General features: G+C 44.9%; 1 protein-coding gene across 1 annotated transcript in view; it reads right to left on the bottom strand.

The window, feature by feature from the left end:
• Positions 1-5,631: 5,631 nt before the first annotated feature.
• LOC134293811 (uncharacterized) overlaps positions 5,632-23,249 on the bottom strand; it is a 292,347-nt gene continuing 274,729 nt past the window's right edge. The window contains exon 3 of the transcript XR_010000766.1: positions 5,632-5,927. The gene's annotated coding sequence lies outside the window, so the exon portion shown is untranslated. The remainder of the gene's footprint in view (positions 5,928-23,249) is intronic.

The raw sequence follows: 23,249 nt of genomic DNA, 5'->3' as shown, positions 1-23,249 counted from the left end.
CTTCAACAACATAATCTCTAGATTCTTTAAGATGGAGCCGCCCCGAGCCCTAGGGGAGTGGCGGCATATAAGTTTGATAAATAAATAAATAAATAAATAAATTACTCTTAAAATGGCACAAAACTGATAGAACAGTATAATGCAGATGCAGATATAGCTTAGGTAGCTTCTGTTGCTGCAAAGCTCTCAGCAACACTTTTTCAGAGGATGAGATAAGATGAGATGTTTACTTAATTTTTGGGCCTCCAAACGTTGGCAGGAGAGCATCTACTTTGGTCTGCCACCATAAAATCCATTCTACTTACATTTTAACACTCGTGGCTGTGGCAAATCTACTTCCACACTAACTGTTGCCTTGCCATTTGCTTCTCCTCCACACTTTTGCGCCACAACAACATTCCTAATTGACAGGATTTCTTCTACTTTTTCTCTAAAATGAGAGAGAGTCAGAATGGTGTAGTTCAGTCATGGGCAAACTTTGGTCCTCCAGGTGTTTTGGACTTCAACTCCAAAGCCAGTCGGTTGTTAGGAATTGTGGGAGCTGAAATCCAAAACACCTGGAGGGCCAAAGTTTGCCCATGCCTGGTGTAGCAACAGTCTGAGTTCAAATTTGGATATGCGGAGTTCAAAGTCCTCTCCAAAGGATTACAATCCCAATTGAGGAATCTCGTATTTTGGAAGACGCATGCGTACGTCTACTTTTATATATCAAAAGTATTTTCAAAACTTCGCGCTGTAACATTTTTCGCAGTATTTGAGCCTCTTCTGGAAAAGTCGCCACTCCTTTCATTTCACATTGGCAGGATACCCCCATTTAATCCAAAAACGACAAAAATGAATTGCAAAAATATGTGAGAGATTTGGGAACCACGGGATGCGTTTGTATTTCCAACTCTGGAGGGGAAAACATTTCTAAATTTTAGTAAAGGAAGTGACTTACTGTGCTGATGTTACGGGACTCTATGCCCTTGGTATCCCCCATCACAACCAGGTCCTAGTTTAGCCAATCCAGCCTTTGTCTCTCTTTGAATACCCCCCTCGTGCCTTTATGAGAAGAGTTCCTTCTGCCGGCATTTACCTGGATCTGTTCATACACGTGTGGGATCCGGCAGTGCAGAGGGCAACAGGGTTACCTGCACTTCTCTGCAAAGAGGGAGAGGGAGAGAGAAAGAAAGAAAGGAGGAGAAGGAGGAGGAGGAGATTTATAGCTTGTTTCGGTCATGTTGTGGCTCGAAGATTCAGAAGGAGACAGGAGGGGGACATTGCTGTTGGGAACAGAGCATCACAAAAAGCCGGCACGATCCGAGGCTTGATCATTGCACTTAGATTTAGAAGAAAGCAATGGGTTGGTAACCTTCATTTGGAGAAATCTTCCCAAAAGAAAGTCATATTTTTTCAGAGCAAGTGTAGTAAGGTGATTTCACATTCAAATTCTTCCCCAGTTGTGGAACTCCGCTGGGAGACCTTAGACAAGTCATACACTCTCTCAGCATCATAGAATCATAGAATCATAGAATAGTAGAGTGGGAAGAGACCTCATGGGCCATCCAGTCCAATCCCCTGCCAAGAAGCAGGAAATCGCATTCAAAGCACCCCCGACAGATGGCCATCCAGCCTCTGCTTAAAAGCCTCCAAAGAAGGAGCCTCCACTACAGTCCGGGGGAGAGAGTTCCACTGCCGAACAGCCTTTCTCACAGTGAGGAAGTTCTTCCTAATGTTCAGGTGGAATCTCCTTTCCTGTAGTTTGAAGCCATTGTTTCCTTGTGTCCTAGTCTGCAGGGCAGCAGAAAACAAGCTCCCTCCCTCCTCCCTATGACTTCCCCTCACATATTTATACATGGCTATCATGTCTCCTCTCAGCCTTCTCTTCTGCAGGCTAAACATGCCCAGTTCTTTAAGCCTCTCCTCATAGGGCTTGTTCTCCAGACCTTTGATCATTTTAGTCTCCCTCCTCTGGACGCTTTCCAGCTTATCAACATCTCCCTTCAACTGTGGTGCCCAGAATTGGACACAGTGTGATTCCAGGTGTGGTCTGACCAAGGCAGAATAGAGGGGGAGCAGGACTTCCCTGGATCTAGACGCTATTCCCCTATTGATGCAGGCCAGAATCCCGTTGGCTTTCTTAGCAGCATCAGAGGATGGCTGTGGCAAACCACTTCAGAACAAATATTGCCAAGGAGAACCCTTGGATAGGATTGGCACAAATCAGAATTGGCCTGTAAGCACATAAGAACAACAACAAATATCAGTGTTTAACTTTCCTATTTTCAAATTGCTCTCCAAACACATACGAAAATAACCAATCCTCCAGGAAATGGTCCTTTTACTAGGATCCTAAAGCTTACAATGTGGCTGGTTGGTCCAGATGAATTATGAGCTGCTTTAGGTTTTGATCTAGAGAGAAAAGCAGGGGATGATGATGATGATGATGATAATGATGATGATGACACGGACCAAATACAACAAAAACATTGATTGGTGTCTTGGTTTTTAGGCCTGTTTCTGGGGTTATTTTGGGGCACTGATTCAGGAAATTGCATTGGATAGGCTGTATCAGCTCTAGTTTCTTAGGCCCCTTCCACACAACTGAATAAAATCCCACAATATCTGCTTTCAACTGGAATATATGGTGGTGTGGACTCAGATACCCTAGTTCAAAGGAGATATTGTGGGATTTTCTGCCTTGATATTCTGGGTTATATGGCTGTGGAAGGGCCCTTAGATATGGTTATCATGATTCTTTGGTGACTGACAGTAAAGTAAAGGTTTCCCCTTGACATTAAGTCTAGTCGAGTCCAACTCTAAGGGGTGATGATCATCTCCATTTCTAAGCCGAAGATCCAGCACTGTCCATAGACATCTCCTAGGTATTGTGGCTGGCATGACTGCCTGGAACCCGTTATTTTCCCACCAAAGCAGTACCTATTGGTCTACTCACATTCACATGTTTTTGAACTTCTAGGTTGGCAAAAGCTGGGGCTAACAATGGGAGCTCACCCTGTTACACAGATTCGAACCACCAACTTTCCAGTCAGTAGATGCCATATATTCTGTACCTCAAAAACTAGAACTGATAGGCAAAAACTGGTGCCATTTTTTGGAATCAGTAGGTCAAATTTACCTAGAAACAGGCACCAACATGTGTGTTGGCCAGTGTTACAACAACATCAACAACAAACTAGAGAGGTCCAGGAGGATGTGAAATAATGAAGATAAAATATACCCAATCTAACCAACCATTGGACCTTGGATTGCGCTGTGATCCACACTTAGGTCTCCTGGGGCTAATGCTGTTTCTCAACCAAGCTTCTCTCAATTTTTCCATTTCACATAAGGAAAAACAAAGGCTCACAATGGGAGATTTATCAAGCCCAAATACAGCTTGCATCCAACAATGATGCCCTTGAATCCCCAGCCCAAGTAAAGTAAGGGACAGAACTCGGAACACATACTACGTTTTGGGATTTTGCCATAGCTCCCTACAATGACGTGTGTATGTATGTGTGGGGCTCTGGAAAGCCATGGGGCAGCGTACAACTTTCTTATGATAGGAATCAATTGTGTGTTTGATAGCTTCCAATTATGGGTTTCAGTCTGAGCTTTACAGGAGCTGTCCAACATGCTGAACCCCATTGCAGATTTGTATGCCTCCTATAAAATTTGGATTAAAATCCAAAGTAAATTTCCTGTGCCTTTGACATGCATGCATACCGTCCAACATGAAAACTGGGACATGTGTTTCCAGACAATATTAGAACAACAACAACAACAACAACTACTACTACTACTACTACAATAATATCATAGTATCATAGAATCATAGAATCATAGAGATGGAAGAGACCTCATGGGCCATCCAATCAAACCTCCTGCCGAGAAGCAGGAAATGATATTCAAAGCATAATAATAATAATAATAATAATAATAATAATAATAATAATAATAATAATAATAATAATAATAATAATAATAATAATAATATAACAACAGGAAAAACTCAGCCGCTATCAGGACCTCAAGATTGAACTTCAAAGACTCTAGCAGAAACCAGTGCAGGTGGTCCCGGTGGTGATCGGCACATTGGGTGCCGTGCCAAAAGATCTCAGCCGGCATTTGGAAACAATAGACATTGACAAAATCACAATCTGCCAACTGCAAAAGGCCACCCTACTGGGATCTACACACATCATCCGAAAATACATCACACAGTCCTAGACACTTGGGAAGTGTTCAACTTGTGATTTTGTGATATGAAATCCAGCATATCTATCTTGTTTGCTGTGTCATAATAATAATAATAATAATAATATAATAATAATAATAATAATAATAATAATAATAATAATAATAATAACTTTATTCTTGTATCCCGCCCCATCTCGGGGATGGGTACTTGGAGCAGCTCACATGGGGACCAAGCCCAATAATACACAATAAAATACATCAACATAGGTACATTTAAACTTAATGTAAAAGCAAAACATCCAATAAAATCAATTTAAAACAGCTCAACAAGACGCAGTGAGTGTATTCAGAAATTGGAGGCAGGCGGTTAAAATTACGTATGTGGAATAACTGGCAGAATACTGATGAGATAGATAATAATAAAGTGCAGTTGGTGGCTATACGTGGAGGTATAGACACCATCAGATTACATCAAATTACTCAAAAGCACATTGTTTTCAGATTTTTCCAGAATGTGTCCCAAACTGTTTGTAGTCGAAATGGCAAAATGATGAGCCTAGTGGAGTTTGCTTTTGCTTGAGTCCATTGAGAAGGGCAGTATTTTATTCCTTCTTCTCCTCTTCTCTGCTGCTAAATTCATTATATGTAAGTTACTTTGGACTCAGTTTGCAGCATTTGCAGTAACCTGACGACAAAAAAGGGTAATGGAAGCAGGGGGAAACTGGGACATTTTAAAAGCAGCTGAAACAGTGGGATGGCAGAGTATGAATAACCAAACCAAGACAATTTGGGCACGAAATTGACCCATCGCCATGGCTAAGGAGTTCAACACTTTGGGGGGAAAGAGAACATACTGTCTATTTCCATCAGTGGCCACAGCAACCATTTCAAGGTAGGGAGTTTAGAAGAAAAAAGAAATAATCCCAAGAGACAATAAAAAAAGGGACAGGGGGAGGAAATGATTCACCCTGTTGGGAACTAACAAGTGAGTGACATTAATCCGGAGGAGGACAGCTGGCTGTGTCTGACATCCTGGACCGGTGTGTGACAAAGCGGCCTGCCGTCTTGCCTGGTGCTTTGCCTTCCAGGATCATGGCACCCTACCGGGCTGTGGACTTTGTTTTTTTCTTTGCTTTTAAATATATGTATTTAAAAGTCACCTTTAACCGGATGAGTGAGGAGTGATTGAGGGACAGGTCTGGGAAGGGTAGAACATAAGAACACATTTTATTTATTTATGTAACATTATTTCTATATCACCTCCCAGTAAGAGGGTTTGGGATCTGATTCTTGGGCCCTTTCTAAGGGTGGTGTCCCTTAGGGTGGTGTCCCTAAGGGTGGTGTCCCTTTCTAAGGGTGGTGTCTGATTCTTGGGCCCTTTCTAAGGGTGGTGTCCCCCTGGGCCCCACTAAGAGTGGTGTCAGCTCACCACATCCGCTCCTGAATGAACACACGAGACTCTCTGTGATATCACCAGAAACTTTACTGCAGGAAACATAAACATCCGAAAAGCCAAGAATGGGAGACTCCGGCCAACCATCCTTTATATACCCTCCCCCTCATTTGAAAAGTCTCTTCCCGCTCAGTAAAACCCCGCGCAAATTCCCCGCCAAGTCCAGCAGCCGTTTCTTCTCCGAGTCCTGAGACGCAGGTGTCTTATCAATGTCAGTGACCCTGAAACTCAGAGCCACATACAGGCTCTAGTAGCAGGGTTCTGACATGGTGTCCTCCTCCCCTTCGTCCTGGAAGGAAAAGATTAAACACAACTATTGTTGGGTTGTTGTATGTCTTTCGGGCTGTGTGGCCATGTTCCAGAAGCATTCTCTCCTGACGTTTCGCCCACATCTATGGCAGGCATCCTCAGAGGTTGTGAGGTATGGATAAACTAAGTCAGGAAAGGAAAGAATATATATCTGTGTAGAGTCCAAGGTGTGGCAAGAGTTCTTTGTCACTGGGAGCCAGCATTAATGTTTCAGTTAATCACCCTAATTGGCACTGGAAATGTTTTGTCCCTTGCCTGGGGGCATCCTTTGTTCAGTCAAGTCCTCATTGTGTTGGTTCCCATCTACTGTTTTGATTTTGGAGTTTTGTAATACTGGTAGCCAGATTTTGTTCATTTTCATGGTTTCTTCCTTTCTGTTGAAGTTGTCCACATGCTTGTGGATTTCAATGGCTTCTCTGTGTAGTCTGACATGATAGTTGTTAGAATGGTCCAGCATTTTTGTGTTCTCAAATAGTATTCTGTGTCCAGGCTGGTTCATCAAATGCTCTGCTATGGCTGATTTCTCTGGTTGAATTAGTCTGCAGTGCCTTTCATGTTCTTTGACTCTTGTTTGGGCGCTGCGTTTGGTGGTCTCTATGTAGACTTGTCCACAGCTGCATGGTATCCGGTAGACTCCTGCAGAAGAGAGAGGATCCCTCTTGTCCTTCGCTGACCGTAGCATTTGTTGGATTTTCTTCGTGGGTCTGTAGATAGTTTGTAGGTTGTGCTTCTTCATCAGCTTCCCTATGCGGTCAGTAGTTCCCTTGATGTATGGTAAGAACACCTTTCCTCTGGGTGGATCTTTGTCTTGACTCTCATGGCTTGTTCTTGGCCTTGCAGCTCTTCTGATGTCTGTGGTGGAGTATCCATTGGCCTGTAGAGCCCAGTTTAGGTGGTTGAGTTCACCTTGGAGGAGGTGAGGTTCGCAGATTCTTTGTGCACGGTCTGTCAGGGCTTTGATTGTGCTCCTTTTTTGACTTGGGTGATGGTTGGAGTTTTTATGAAGGTATCTATCTGTATGTGTAGGTTTTCTGTAAACTGTGTGGCCCAATTGTTGATTGGGTTTGCGGATGACCAGAACATCTAGAAATGGCAGTTTTCCTTCCTTTTCTTTTTCCATGGTGAATTGGATGTTTGGGTGGATGCTGTTAAGATGGTCCAGGAACTTGCTGAGTTCTTCCTCTCCATGGCTCCAAATTGTGAAGGTGTCATCTACGTATCTGAACCAAACAGTTGGCTTTTTTGGTGCTGTTTCTAGGGCCTGTTTTTCAAAGTATTCCATATAGAAATTTGCTACTACTGGGCTGAGAGGGCTCCCCATGGCCACTCCATCCTTCTGTTCATAGAATCCAGTGTCCCACTGAAAGTAGCTAGTGGTGAGGCAATGGTGAAACAGGGCTGTGATGTCTTCTGGGAAGTTTTGTTTGATTAGTGTGAGGGTGTCAGCTACTGGGACTTTGGTAAAAAGGGACACCACATCAAAGCTGATCAGGATGTCCTTGGTGCTTAGATTGAGGTTGCTGATCTTTTCTATAAAGTGTGTAGAGTCCTTGATATAATGTGCAGTGAGCCCAATGTGGGTTTGTAGCTGTGTAGCCAGAAATTTTGCCAGGTTGTAAGTCGGCGATCCAATGGCACTTACAATGGGTCTGAGTGGGATGGAGTCCTTGTGGATTTTGGGGAGTCCGTAAAGCCTGGGTGGGAGGGCTTCTGATTTGCACAGCTGTTGGCGTATGTCAAAGTTAATGGAGGAGTTCTTGATTAGAGTGTTCGTTTTTCTGGTGATTTTGTTAGTGGGGTCTTGTTTCAGTTTCTTGTAAATTGTGGGATCTAGAAGTTGTCTGATTTTTTCTTTGTATTGTTTTGTTTCCATGATTACTGTGGCATTCCCCTTGTCAGCTGGAAGAATGATGATTTCAGGATCTGAGTTGAGATCTTTGATGGCCTGTCTTTCTTTTCTCGTTATGTTGCTGGGGGGGAGTTTTGCATTTCTCAGGATCCTTGCTGTTTCCATTCTTACCTCCTCTGCTTCTTCCTCAGGGAGCTGGTAAATTGCTGATTCAACATTGGCAATGATGTTTTCTACTGGGATCCTGGTGGTGGTGACTGCAAAATTTCCTCCTTTTTCTAGAATGGATACTTGGTCTTCAGTGAGTTGTCTGTCTGTCAGGTTGATGATGGTCCGTGATTTATCCAGTTCTGGCTTTGGCTGTTGCTTACGGCATTTGTCAAATTTTTGTTTTTGTCTCTTGGTGTGGAGAACCATGTCTTTCTCCATTTTCTTGTAGGTAAGGCTGTCTATTTTATCCCAGTCCTGGGTATTCATCTTTTGGCTGATGTTGATGTGGAGGTGCAGCAGTTCTTTGTCTGTGTTTGCGAGTTCTTTACGGATGGTGTGGATTCTCTCTCTCAAGAGGTTGCGTTCCAGGCGGTTGTAAATGCGATGAGCCTGTGGTGTTTTGAAGGTCCTTTTGGCTGCAAGAAATTGTGGGATGGTATCTGTGTCTCTGCAGCGTAGAAGGAAGGTCAGGGAGCACAGTTTACAGAAAACGTACACATACAGATAGATACCTTCATAAAAACTCCAACCATCACCCAAGTCAAAAAAGGAGCACAATCAAAGCCCTGACAGACCGTGCACAAAGAATCTGCGAACCTCACCTCCTCCAAGGTGAACTCAACCACCTAAACTGGGCTCTACAGGCCAATGGATACTCCACCACAGACATCAGAAGAGCTGCAAGGCCAAGAACAAGCCATGAGAGTCAAGACAAAGATCCACCCAGAGGAAAGGTGTTCTTACCATACATCAAGGGAACTACTGACCGCATAGGGAAGCTGATGAAGAAGCACAACCTACAAACTATCTACAGACCCACGAAGAAAATCCAACAAATGCTACGGTCAGCGAAGGACAAGAGGGATCCTCTCTCTTCTGCAGGAGTCTACCGGATACCATGCAGCTGTGGACAAGTCTACATAGGGACCACCAAACGCAGCGCCCAAACAAGAGTCAAAGAACATGAAAGGCACTGCAGACTAATTCAACCAGAGAAATCAGCCATAGCAGAGCATTTGATGAACCAGCCTGGACACAGAATACTATTTGAGAACACAAAAATGCTGGACCATTCTAACAACTATCATGTCAGACTACACAGAGAAGCCATTGAAATCCACAAGCATGTGGACAACTTCAACAGAAAGGAAGAAACCATGAAAATGAACAAAATCTGGCTACCAGTATTACAAAACTCCAAAATCAAAACAGTAGATGGGAACCAACACAATGAGGACTTGACTGAACAAAGGATGCCCCCAGGCAAGGGACAAAACATTTCCAGTGCCAATTAGGGTGATTAACTGAAACATTAATGCTGGCTCCCAGTGACAAAGAACTCTTGCCACACCTTGGACTCTACACAGATATATATTCTTTCCTTTCCTGACTTAGTTTATCCATACCTCACAACCTCTGAGGATGCCTGCCATAGATGTGGGCGAAACGTCAGGAGAGAATGCTTCTGGAACATGGCCACACAGCCCGAAAGACATACAACAACCCTGTGATTCTGGCCATGAAAGCCTTCGACAACACATTGAACAACTATTGTTCTCCGCTGTCCAGAGTTCCTTTATACTTTTTTAACAGGCTGCAATGGAATACCGGGTGTACCTTCCCTAGGTCCTTGGGTAGCTTCAGCTCATAGGTCACTTCGTTTATTCTTTTCGCTACTCTGAACGGCCCTATATAGCGTGGAGCCAATTTCTTAGATGGGAACCCCAATTTCAGGTTTTTTGTGCTCAGCCAAACCAGATCTCCTTCGCCCAATTTGTCCCCCTCTCGGCGCCTACGATCTGCAAAGAGCTTGTACTTCTTTTGTGTTTCCCTCAATGCCTCCACCACGGTCTGCCACCCTTGTTTAATTTTGGCCGGCCATTCCTTGTCGGTCTGGCCCTCTCCTTCCTTCCACTCGGGTAGCCTGGGGAAAGGTGCCACCTCCTGTCCGTATACTATTTCGAATGGGGCATGACCTGTGGCCGAATGTACGGCCCCGTTAAAAGCCATCTCAGCAAACGGAAGAAGGTCCGCCCAATCGTCCTGTCTATAATTGGTGTACATCCTCAAGAATTGGCACAGTGTCTGTTGGGTACGTTCGACCCCCCCGTTGGTCGCGGGATGAAAAGCCGAGCTCAGATTCCTTTCCGCTCCTAACAGCTGTAAGAATTTTCCCCAAAATTTTGCAGTGAATTGGACTCCCCGGTCGCTAATTATTTTGTCGGGGCACCCATGTAGGCGATATACATGCTTCACATACAAATCAGCGAGCTTTTCAGCCGAGGGGAGTTTTGGCAGGGCCACAAAGTGTGCCTGTTTTGAGAATAGGTCCAATATTGTCCAAATGTATCTGTGGCCTCTGCTGGGGGGTAGTTCGCCTACAAAATCCATTGCCACGCATTCCCATGGCCTCATGGGCTCCACCACCTTCTGCAATAGCCCCTGGGGCTTCCCAGGTGGTGTCTTGCCCTCTGCACATAATTCACACTGCGTGACGTACCCCCTGGCGTCTTTCCTCATTCCGGGCCACCAGCATTGTTTGGCCAACAGTTTAATAGTCCTGGTGGGGCCTAGATGACCTGCACCCTTGTTATCGTGGCATTTCCTTAACATTTCTTGTCTTAAACATTCAGGAATATACAATTTCTTATTAACAAACACCAAATCCCCACACAGTTCTCCCTGTTCTTTGTTCGTTTGTAACCATTTGTCCATTCCATATGCCCGCTTCAACTCTTCCTCCCATATTTCTCCTCCCCCCGTGGAAATGGCAGTGCGTTTGTTTTCTTTGGCTGCTTGTGCTCGAGTCAGTACTGCCAGGCCCCATTGCTTATCTAGGAAAAGGCTCCCCTCAGATTCCTGAATTCCTCCCCCGTGCTGAGGCATCCGAGAGAGAGCGTCAGCGAGTATGTTGTGTTTCCCCTGGAAGAACTTGAGTCTGAAATCAAAACGGCTGAAATATTGGGCCCATCTAATCTGCTTCGCTGATAGTTTACGAGGGGATCTCAGATACTGTAAATTTCTATGATCAGTCCACACCTCAAACGGTGTTCCACTTCCTTCCAGGAAGTGTCTCCAGCACTCTAGTGCTTTCAGAATCGCTAAGGCTTCTCTCTCCCAAATCGGCCAGTTTTTTTCTGTATCGCTAAATTTTTTCGACAGATAGCCACATGGCTTCAGGTTCCCCCCCTCGTCTTTCTGCAGCAGAACTGCCCCATATGCCCGGTCTGACGCATCGCAATGTAGTACAAAGGCCTTAGACATATCAGGGTGCTGTAGGACAGGCTCCTCGGTAAAACGCTTTTTTAGGGCTTCGAAAGCTTCCTGGCATTCTATTGTCCAGGTCAGTTTGGCCCCTGGGGCCTTCACTTTGGCTGTTTCTCCCCTGCCTTTAGTCTTTAACAAATCCGTTAATGGCAAAGTGAGGCGCGCAAAGTCCTTGATAAATGTTCTATAGAAGTTTGCGAACCCCAGGAAGGATTGCAGCTGCTTCCGTGTTCTGGGGGCTTCCCACCCCCTTACGTCTTCCACCTTCGCAGGGTCCATCGCCACTCCCTGGGAGGAAATCCTATACCCCAGAAAGTCTATCTGGTCTTTATTGAACTCGCACTTGGCAAGCTTCGCATACAGCTTCACTTCCCTCAACTTTTGTAGGACTTCCCTGACTAGTTCTACGTGTTGCTCCTTGGTCCGAGACATTATCAATATGTCATCTAAAAAAATAAAGACTCCCTTGTACAATAATGGATGCAACACTTCGTTGATTAATTGCATGAACGCGGCCCCTCCCCCGCATAAACCGAATGGGAGCACACAATAATTGAATAATCCGAAGGCGCAGGAGAATGCCGTCTTCCACCTGTCCTCTGGTTTGATCTGCAATTTATGGTAAGCCTCAATTAAATCCAATTTAGTGAATATCTGTCCCTCCGATAACTGGGCGATCAAGTCCTTCACTAAGGGTAGAGGGTATTTATTTACAGTACTGATTGCATTCAGGCCCCTGTAGTCAATGCAGAGCCTCAGCGTTTGGTCCTTTTTCCTCCTAAACAACACAGGTGCCCCTAAAGGGGAGTTCGAAGGTTCTATGAAACCTCTCGCTAGGTTTTTATCAATGTACTTTCTCAGTTCCTCCTTTTCCCTAGCCGACATCGGGTATATCTTTGCCTTGGGAAGCTCTGCTCCTGGGACTAGCTCTATTTTCACTTCAACTCTCCGCTTCGGTGGGAAATTGTCTGCTTCCTTCTCGTCAAACACGTCCACAAAATCCCGATACTCTGGGGGTAATTTATCTGCCAGTTCTGCTATTCTGATAGAGTCTTCCTCCCCCCTTTTCCCCGGCTCCCTCTCAACTTCCTGGTTCCCTTCTTCCAAACTCATCCCGAAAATCATGCTCTTATCCTCCCAGTTGATTTGCGGGTTGGCCTGCCCCAGCCACGGCATGCCTAGTATAACATTATAGCTGGCTATTTGTGATATCACAAATGACACCTTTCCTTCCCAACTCCCTATCTTACACTTTACATCTTCGGCACTGTACCTAGCTAACGATCCTGATGCTGTGGATCCGTCCAACTGCGAAAATGCTATTGGGGATTCTAGGTTCGTCCTTTCGCATCCTAATCCCTCGGCTAATTCAGGGGAAATGATGTTCCTGGAACATCCACAATCCACAAACGCTTTGCAGGTTGCTTGTTTGCTGCCATTTTCAAGCTGAATGGGGACCACTATCATAGCTTTGTCCTGACTTACCAACCCCCCCGAATGGTGCCTCATCGGTGTTTCTTCCTCGGCGCGTTTTCCTGCCACGGCTCTTGGTTTGGGCTGGCCTCCGCTTTCCCCTTTTCTCTGCCAGCACTCGGCAGCTCTGTGGCCCAACCGGCCGCACACAAAGCAGCCACTCCTGCTGGCGCTCACGTTCCCTGTCGGCTCCGCTCTCCTCCCGGCTGGGGCTGATCCCTCCTTCCGGCTCCCCTCTTTCATCTACGGCCGTTGCTGTAGCGCTCCTCGGTGCCTCCTCGCCTGGGCCAGCAATGTCTCGACGCGCCCCGCCAGCTGAATCCATCCGCGCAGTGTGTCAGGCTCATCACGATGCACCGCCCAGGAGAGGATCTCCCGCCTGAGCCCCTCTTTGAAGAGTTCCATCTTTGTCACTGCAGACCATTCCGGCACCTTTTCGGCGAGGCATTGGAATTCCTCCGCATACTCAGATACCGACCTCTGCCCCTGGGAGACGGTCTTCAACTTCTCCCTCGCCCGGATCTGCTCCAATGGATCTCGGAAACGGGTCTCCAGAGCCCCCATAAAGCGTCGGACTGACCCCAGACATGGGTCGCGCCGCGCGTGCAGCTGAACGTACCAGCTAGCCGCTCCCCTCTTCAACACTGCGCCAATGGCCCGTATCCGGCTGGATTCCGTTCTAAAAGTGTGAGCATTGTCCTCCATATAGCCCCTCACCGTGGTAAGGAAAAAATCCAGTTCAGAGGACTCTCCCCCAAACTCGATCCTTAGTTCCTCTCGTCTCGGTAGGGGTCCCTGTGGTGGCAATCCCCAATTCTCCGCCCGTCGCAAGCCCCCTTGCGGACCAGTGGGCCCCGCTGCCATTTCTCTTGGCCCTGTGCCACGCCCGGCATTCGCCAGGGGCACCAGGGTCTCAGCTGGGAGCGTAGCCGGGATTCTCGGAGGCTTTTCCCCTTCGTCGTCACTCTCCTCCACCCGCGTCAGGCTTGGTTGGGTCTTGGGCCGGGCGCCGGGCTCCTTTCGCATTTCCCTTCCCTTCGGTGCTGGGAGGTCTGCAAAGCCCTGGCTGCTTCCCACGCTCACGTCCCACATTGAGCCAGCCCGAAGTTCCCTTCCTCTCTCTGGCTCCGCCAAAAACGCCAGGCGCTCCATCGCCCTCGACATTACTGCCAGGGTGGTCTCCATCGCCGACATCCTCTCCTCCAGAAACACCATCCTTTGTGGGCCTGGGGAAGGTGAACCTTCCTCTCCTCCGGTGCTGTCTCCCCGCACCACTCCACGCCTCTGGGTTACCCCATTTGGCTGGGCATAAGCGGTGGATGACGCCAGGGCCGCCAGCTGGTGGAACTCAGCGTCCGGCTCGGGAGTGGCCCTTCCCGACCTTCCTCCTCCTGCGCCCAAGAGTTCTTCATCCTCCACTTGCATGTTACACCTCACCGCTACGGCGGGATGGTGTCTATATTCTTGGCTTAGTGTCAGCTCACCACATCCGCTCCTGAATGAACACACGAGACTCTCTGTGATATCACCAGAAACTTTACTGCAGGAAACATAAACATCCGAAAAGCCAAGAATGGGAGACTCCGGCCAACCATCCTTTATATACCCTCCCCCTCATTTGAAAAGTCTCTTCCCGCTCAGTAAAACCCCGCGCAAATTCCCCGCCAAGTCCAGCAGCCGTTTCTTCTCCGAGTCCTGAGACGCAGGTGTCTTATCAATGTCAGTGACCCTGAAACTCAGAGCCAAATACAGGCTCTAGTAGCAGGGTTCTGACAGAGTGGCACTGGAACTGCTGTTGAATATATAGATTTGCAGTTAATTGAGGAATATTTAGAAGGACTGCACAGTGGTAAAACACATATTACCACACATTCAATTTTGTTGTGCATTAATGGTACAGAAGCACGGGAATGGTTACTCATTGATGTTTGCATGCATCCTGTGAAAGGCAAATTTAAATGTAGGAACATCAAGCGGTGCAGCTGGTTAGTAGCCAACTACAATAAATCACCACTGACTGAGAGGTTATGAGTTTGAAGCCAGCACAGGTCGGAGTAAGCTCCCAACCATTAATAGCCTTACTCGCTGTTGAACTATGCAGCCCAAAAGATAGTTGTATCTGTCGAGTAGGAAATTTAGGTACCGCTTTATGCATGGAGGCTAATTTAACTAATTTAGTACACCATAAAACCTTCCAGCAGCGTGTGGAAGAATGAGGAAGTACTCTATCAAGGACTGGGTGTCACAAGTTGACAGTGAAGCGGCAGCTCCCCCTGTGGCCGGAATCAAGCATAACCTCATGAAGCCGGAAGCTGGAATGTTAAATTGCCTCTGTATCTGTCTATATATGTCGTATGTCTAATGTCATTGAATGTTCGCCATGTATATGTGCATTGTGATCCACCCTAAGAAGGAGGGAATATAAATACTGTAAATAAATAAATAATAAATAAATTATCAGGCACAGTTAGTGTTATTTTCACCCCATCTGGGCTATACCACCAACTTCAGTCCTTAGATATTGGTTGAATGCTGGCACACAAAGTGTTCTTTTATTAAAGAATCATTAACATACTTCATTTTGCCATTCATTGCTTTTCAGTATTAGCAATTTTACTTGAATCTTTTAAACAGAAGTGATAGTTTTAGGATGTGCTTCATCTTTCAACTGCGGCACTTTAATGGTCCAGTTAATTGCAGTAGATGGCAAATATCTGCCTGTTTAACAGAGTGTGTTATGATCAGTTAGTAGAATATCTGCTAATTGAATTAATTTGCAAAGGAAGATGGAGTAAGAGAGAGAGAGAGAGACTGCCTTTCTGCAAGGAATGCATGTTGTGCATAAGTAGATTGACAAATGACTTTTTCATAGGTCTGAATTTATGTGCCAGCCACTTTGAGTCCCCTTTGGGGAGATAAAGTGGGGTGTAAATAAATAAATATTATAATAATATGTGTGAGAGCATGTGACATCTCTAGATGTTTATGGACTCCAGCTCTTAGCATTCCTCATAATTGGTTATTGTGGTTTGAACTGCTGGGAATTGCAATCCAGCAACATCTGGAAAGTCATACAGTTCCCATACCTAACATACAAGCCTGAACTGGTAACAAAAGAGACTGCCATCTATTTGTGACCATACTCAAGAAGCACTCCAATGCAATTTTTAAAAAATTACAAGCACAGATGACGGTTCTTTTGAGATGGACCAAACAGTGGTGCTTTGGGGGGTATGTTTGACAGGTTTTCTCAAATACTAGCACATCTAATGCTCTTTTGATTGGTTGATCCAAACACCGGTACATTTTGGGGCTCTTTTGCCAAGTTGATCCAAACACCAACAAATTTTGGAGCTCTTTTGACTGGTTCATCCAAACACCAGCAATACTGGCACATTTTAGGGCTCTTTGAACTGGTTTATCCAAACACCGGCACATTTTGGGGTTCAATTAAATGTATTATTTAATTGTATTATGTTATGGTTTATTGTATTGTCTTGGGCATGGCCCCATGTAAGCCGCCCCGAGTCCCCGTTGGGGAGATGGTGGCGGGGTATAAATAAAGTTTTATTATTATTATTATTATTCTTTTAACTGGTTCATCCAAGCACTGGCACATTTTAGGGCTCTTTGAACTGGTTTATCCAAACACCGGCACATTTTGGGGTTCTTTTAACTGGTTCATCCAAGCACTGGCACATTTTAGGGCTCTTTGAACTGGTTTATTCAAACACCGGCACATTTTGGGGTTCTTTTAACTGGTTCATCCAAGCACTGGCACATTTTAGGGCTCTTTGAACTGGTTTATTCAAACACCGGCACATTTTGGGGTTCTTTTAACTGGTCATCCAAGCACTGGCACATTTTAGGGCTCTTTGAACTGGTTTATTCAAACACCGGCACATTTTGGGGTTCTTTTAACTGGTTCATCCAAGCACTGGCACATTTTAGGGCTCTTTGAACTGGTTTATTCAAACACCGGCACATTTTGGGGTTCTTTTAACTGGTTCATCCAAGCACTGGCACATTTTAGGGCTCTTTGAACTGGTTTATTCAAACACCGGCACATTTTGGGGTTCTTTTAACTGGTTCATCCAAGCACTGGCACATTTTAGGGCTCTTTGAACTGGTTTATCCAAACACCGGCACATTTTAGGGCTCTTTGAACTGGTTCATCCAAACACCGGCACATTTTAGGGCTCTTTGAACTGGTTCATCCAAACACCGGCACATTTTAGGGCTCTTTTGCCAGGTTTATCCAAACACTGGCACATTTTGTGCTCTTTCAACTTGTTTATCCAAACACTGGCACAATTTGGACTCTTTTAACAGGTTTATGCAAACACTGTCACATTTGGGGCTCTTTGGACTGCCATTTCTGGCTAGGCTTGAGGGCTACGGTTGCTTCTTTTGCTAAATTCCTCTACTAAGAAGTCCAAGGTTGCACTGGGAGCCCTAACGCAAACCAGCATCAGGGTGGCACATGTCCGGCCGAAGTGGACATCAAACACTGCAGGGAGGACAAAAGCATCCTTGTGCACAAATCCACCCAGGAATCCCAAGCTCTTGCTAATGCCTTCGGAAATGTGCCGTGGTGGGAGGACCTGGAGGCTGCCACTGGTCCCAGGAGAAAAGAAAGGGGGAGAGAAAAGGAGGGGGAGACGGGGCAGAAGAATTCTCTTTATGCACATATAGAACAAGACATATGGGTCCTGGTTTCTCTGCCCTTGCAAGGCAGATCCCACAGTCATCTTAGCAGGGGAAGACTTGATTTCTTTCCACATTTCATTTTGTGCATTAAAGAGTATACTGCTGCAGCAACAGCAAATAAATTTCACCATCTCAACCCAACATATATTACCTGTGCATATTTATTACTAGCTTGAGTACCCAGCGTTGTCTGGGTTATTTGAAAAAATCAGTACTTAAAGTTTGTGATGTTGGGCAAGTTTGCTCTAGATACATCATTGGTGGAGTTCAGTGTGCTCTCCGGCTGTAGGGTAAACTACTACTCCCACTATGACGAATCAGTCCTGCCAAACCCCTCCAATAGGTTGAGTTAGTCATAAGGATTCTGTATGTGAAGGTTGGTCCAGGTCCATCGTTGGTGGAGTCACAGTTTCTCTGGTTGTACGTGAGCTACAACTCCCAAAGCGCAAGGTCAATCCCTCCCAAACCCCTTGAGTAATCCAATTTGGGCGTATCAGGTATGCGTGGCAAGTTTGGTCCATATCCATTGGCTTTTCGGTTCACAATGCTCTCTGGATGTAGTGGAACGACAACTCCCCCAAATCAAGGTGAATTTCCCCTAAGGACCTCCAGTATTTTTTATGGTCATGGGGGTTCTGTGTGCCAAGTTTGATCCAATTCCCTTTTTTGTGAGGTTCAGAGTGCTCTTTGATTGCAGGTGCACTATAAATCTCAGTACCTACAATTTCTCTCAAAACCCACGAGTATTCCAATTTGGGCATATCAGGTATGCATTCCAAGTTTGGTCCAGATCGGTGGTTCACAAACTTATTTGGCCTACCGCCCCCTTTCCAGAAAAAATATTACTCAGCGCCCGCTGAAAATTATTTTTTTTTAATTTTAATAGCAATTAAACAGAAAGATATATGTATTAATGCATATGGCAAATGCATCTGTGGCCATCACCGCCACCCTGGATTCCCACTTTGGGAATCACTGGTCCAGATCCATCATTGTTTGGGTTCACAGTGCTCTCTGGATGTAGGTAAACTACAACTCCGATAAATCCACCTAAAGACCTCCAGTATTTTTTGTTGATCATGAGGATCATGAGGATTCAAGTTAGTCCCAGGCCCATTGTTGGTGGGGTTCAGAGTGCTCTTTGATTGCAGGTGAACTATAAATCCTAGTACCTACAACTCCTAAAATCAGGGTCAATTCTCCTCAAACCTCTCCACTATTTTGCATTGGTCATGGGGATTCTGTGTGCCAAATTTTGACCAGGTCCATTATCACTGGGAGTCACAGTGCTGTGCCTTGATGTAGGGTGAACTACAACTTCCATCATGTTGAGTCAGTTCCCTGAAACCCCTCCAGTATGTTCAGTTGCTGATCAATTCCTCTGTTTGCCGTGTGCCATAGAAAAGAATAGGAAAGGTTATGAGGCACTGGGCGGGGTCATGCAAATTCCACACCAACAGAGAGAGTAAGAAACACTGAGATGTCTATAGTGGAAGAAAAACAGAAAATCTAGGATGAAATGGTCCCCGTATGAAAGCCTTCACTTGGGTGGTGGGCAGGGTGATGTTTGTGGAGGACATTGACAGGTTCTTGGACATGTCCATGGCACTCACTATAACCTACAATGTCATTGGAGGGAGGGCCTTTGGTGTCTCCTGAATGGTGGGAGTTAGAGCTGTTTGTGGAGGCAGGAGCTTGTCTGTGTAAGTGGACACCCCAGCCACATACACACTTATATATTTTCACTTTTAGTATGTGTATAGATAGATAAAGCTTTTTTTTCTATTGGTGGAACTGAAATTCGTATGCATCTTTCAATTTAAGGTGTCTTGGAATCAAAGAAAGATGATGATGATGATGATGATGATGATGATGATGATGATGATGACGACGATGATGATTTTCTTACCCAACTCTTTTCAATGCTTGAGATGAGGTACGGCATCATTACAATAAGGTAAAGGTAAAGGTTTTCCTCTGGCATTAGGTTCACTCGGGTCCGACTCTTGGGGTTGGCACTCATCTCCATTTCTAAGCCAAAGAGCCGGCATTGTCCACAGACACCTCCAAGGTCATGTGGCTGGCATGACTGCATGGAGCACCATTCCTGGTATCTATTGATCTACTCACATTTACATGTTTTCGAACTGCTACCGTGTTTCCCCGAAAATAAGACAGTGTCATATTAATTTTTGCTCCCAAAGATGCTCTAAGTCTTATTTTCAGGGGATGTCTTATTTTTCCATGAAGAAGAATTCACATTTATTGTTGAACAAAAAAAATTGAACATTTATTATATACTGTACAGTAGTTGTCATCACAAACCAGCATAACCAGCCAAACTGTGAATCCTATCAAGAATTTCTTGTTACTACCATTATTTCCATGTACAACACTCTATGATACATACATTTACCGATCCTGCATGCTCGGGTGTTCTGTTCAGCGGGCATGCTTCCAAACAGAAACTTTGCTAGGTCTTACTTTTGGGGGAGGCCTTATATTTAGCAATTCAACAAAACTTCTACTAGGTCTTATTTTCTGGGGATGTCTTATTTTAGGGGAAACAGGGTAGGTTGGCAGAAGCTGGGGCTAACAGAGGGCGCTCACTCTGCTCCCCGGATTCAAACCTGCGACCTTTCGGTCTGTTAAAACACACTGAGCCACCAGAGGCTCAAGATACGCATGTATACATCAAAATTATTGTTACCTAACTATATCTGCTATGATTTGTTGTTCTGTTATGTACCATATAATAAACTGTTTACCTCCCAAAAAAATTACAAATTCACATGAAAAAATGGTACAAATTATAAAAGTTATAACAGTACCTGCACAGCCATTGTTCATTGGAAAAGGGGCATTTTTAATGCAACATACCTGGAGACAACAGGTGACATGCAGTTTGGAAAGCACTGCTTTAGACCTTGTCGCAGCATCTGCTAGGTTCCTTATGAAATATACTTATTTTTCTATGATTGTGTATGTTGGAACTTTTTTGTATCCGCTCATGTTGTACTTGTTTATTCTCTAACTGTAAAGACTTGCCGATGACTGTTAGAAAGTCCTGTTTGGTTACCCCGAAGAGTAGGGAGGGGAATGATTTGAGATTGACAGGCAGACACCCCAACTCTGAGTCTCCCCAAAATGCCCCTCACCCGAGGCCAGGCTGCCAGGGAGCAGCTGGGTGGACAGTGTGGAAATCTTGATGATTAGTTTGTTTTTTAGACGCAGGGATTTGTGGCTGATTAACCTTAATCCCTTCAGTGTGATGGAACCCCATATGTGACTTGGCTCCAGTGAAAGGGGGGGCGGGCAGCAAAGAAGGGGAGAAAGCATCCGCAAGGACACAAAATAAGGAGAATTTGCTGCCAGGACCCAACTTTGGAAAATATATATACATCAAAGTGAGTCGAGTGCCAATCTCTTGGTCACTGTCAGGCTCGTGTTACACCGTTTTCTACTCTCTTTTAGGAGAGGACACACTCGGCCGAAGTCTGGCTCGGCAAAGATCCCGTGGAGAGGCAGCAAATCCTCATCTCAAGGCCGACCAAAGCCAAAGCCACCATCAGAAAAAGACCAAAGATGGTCTTTAGGAAGGGAGTGGAGCGCCATAACCCCCCTTCGAAATAGGACATCTGTGGCAAAGCAACGTCAGAGAGTGGCCAAAATGGCAAAAGTTATAAATGAAATAGAATATACAAGCAGCAGTTTGCTTTTGTCAAAGCCTGCTGGGAAAAACATTGGGTGATGGAGGGTTAATGGGGACTGTCTCTGCCAACAGAGCAACAGTTGGAGGGTATCTTTCTTATATGGGGCAATGCCTTTAGCATTCCGGTACTAGCTTTGCTTTTATGTGAAGCTCAGCTGCCTATGAAAGAGAAAGACACCCATTATGTTCCCATAATGTCACCTGCAAAGCTATTTCCCACATTTCTTAGGCATATACCTTCCAGTTGCCGGTCGACTTATGATGACCCCATAAATTCCATAGAGGTTTTCTTAGATGTTTGCCATTTTTGCACCTGAAACTTAGCTTACAGCATCTGGTAAGGTAAAGGTAAAGATTTTCCCCTGACATTAAATCCAGTTGTGTCCGACTCTAGGGGTTGGTGCTCATCTCCATTTCTAAGCGGAAGAGCTGGTGTTGTCTGTAGACACCTCCAAGATCATATGGTCGACATGACTGCATGGAGTGCTGTTACCTTCCCGTCGGAGCGGTACCTATTGATCTACTCACATTTGCATGTTTTCAAATTGCTCGTTTGGCAGAAGCTAGGGCTAACAGTGGGAGCTCACCCCGCTCCCCGGATTCAAACCGCTGACCTTTCGGTCAGCAAGTTCAACAGCTCAGTGATTTAACCCGCTGTGCTACCAGGGGCTACTATTAAATATGCTTTAATAGGATGCACATATTAAAGCATATTTCCACAAAGTACATATTAAAATACACAAAAGAAAAATTAGACATAGAAAGGAAGTTTAAAATACGTCATTAAAACGAAGCTTTTCCCTTCCCCACACCACCTTCAATGCCTGGAAAAGTCTCACTGGCTAAATCTCACACCTTCCAACTATCCCAATTTGGGCAGGACATCCCGCTTCATCCACTTTTCCAGCTCCTTTTCATGTCTTGGATTCTCCCTCTTCCTCCACCTTCATCATTTAATTGTTGCAACTGGAATTTAAAGTATGAAGAGTCATTTACACTGAGTTAACTTTGGGAAGATAGGCAGACTCTTGCCCTTCCCAGAAAGTTCAGGCAAAAGCAATCTGCTGAAAGTTTTCACTGGCCCCTTCCACACAGCTGAATAAAACCCCACATTTTCTGCTTTGAACTGGAATATATGGCAGTGTGGACTCAGATGACCCAGTTCAAAGCAGACATTGTGGGGTCTTCCGCCTTGATATTTTGTGCTACAGTAGAGTCTCACTTATCCAAGCTAAACGAGCCAGCAGAAGCTTGGATAAGCGAATATCTTGGATAATAAGGAGGGATTAAGGAAAAGCCTATTAAACATCAAATTTATGATTTTACACATTAAGCACCAAAACATCATGTTATACAACAAATTTGACAGAAAACGTAGTTCAATAGTAAGTAAGTAAGTAAAGGTTTATTTGTATACCGCCCTCTCTCCCAAAAGGGACTCAGGGCGGTTTCCAATATAAAATCAGCATAAAACATTGTACAATAAAACACTGAAACCACTATAAAACACTATAAGAATTAAAAACAAAAACAGTGTTGATGACGCAGTGATGCTATGTTGTAATTACTGTATTTACAAATTTAGCACCAAAATATCACGATATATTGAAAACATTGACTACAAAAATGGCTTGGATTATCCAGAGGCTTGGATAAGCAAGGCTTGGATAAGTGAGACTCTACTGTATATGGTTGTGTGGAAGGGCCCCTAGTTTGGGTATTCTTCATTAATAACTTGACCACATTTGATATTGCTTGGTCAGGTGTCCAGGTCTTCATCCATGAAATGTTGGAGCGTATAATATTTCCCTTTAAAATACTGGAGTTAGATGGTTGTTATGTGTTTTCCAGGCTGTACGGCCATGTTCCAGAAGTATTCTCTCCTGACATTTCACCCACATCTATGGCAGGCATCCTCAGGGGTTGTGATGTCTGTTGGAAACTACGCAAGTGAGGTTTATATATCTGTGGAATATATTGTGGGTTATACCTCACAAGCCCGGAAAACACACAGCAACCATGATTCCAGCCATGAAAGCCTTCGACAACATACTGGAGTTAGATTTTTTAAACAATATTAT

Source organism: Anolis carolinensis, unplaced genomic scaffold (genome assembly GCF_035594765.1).
Source record: "Anolis carolinensis isolate JA03-04 unplaced genomic scaffold, rAnoCar3.1.pri scaffold_10, whole genome shotgun sequence".
Lineage (NCBI taxonomy): Eukaryota > Metazoa > Chordata > Lepidosauria > Squamata > Dactyloidae > Anolis > Anolis carolinensis.
This window is presented reverse-complemented; position numbering and strand designations above follow the sequence as displayed.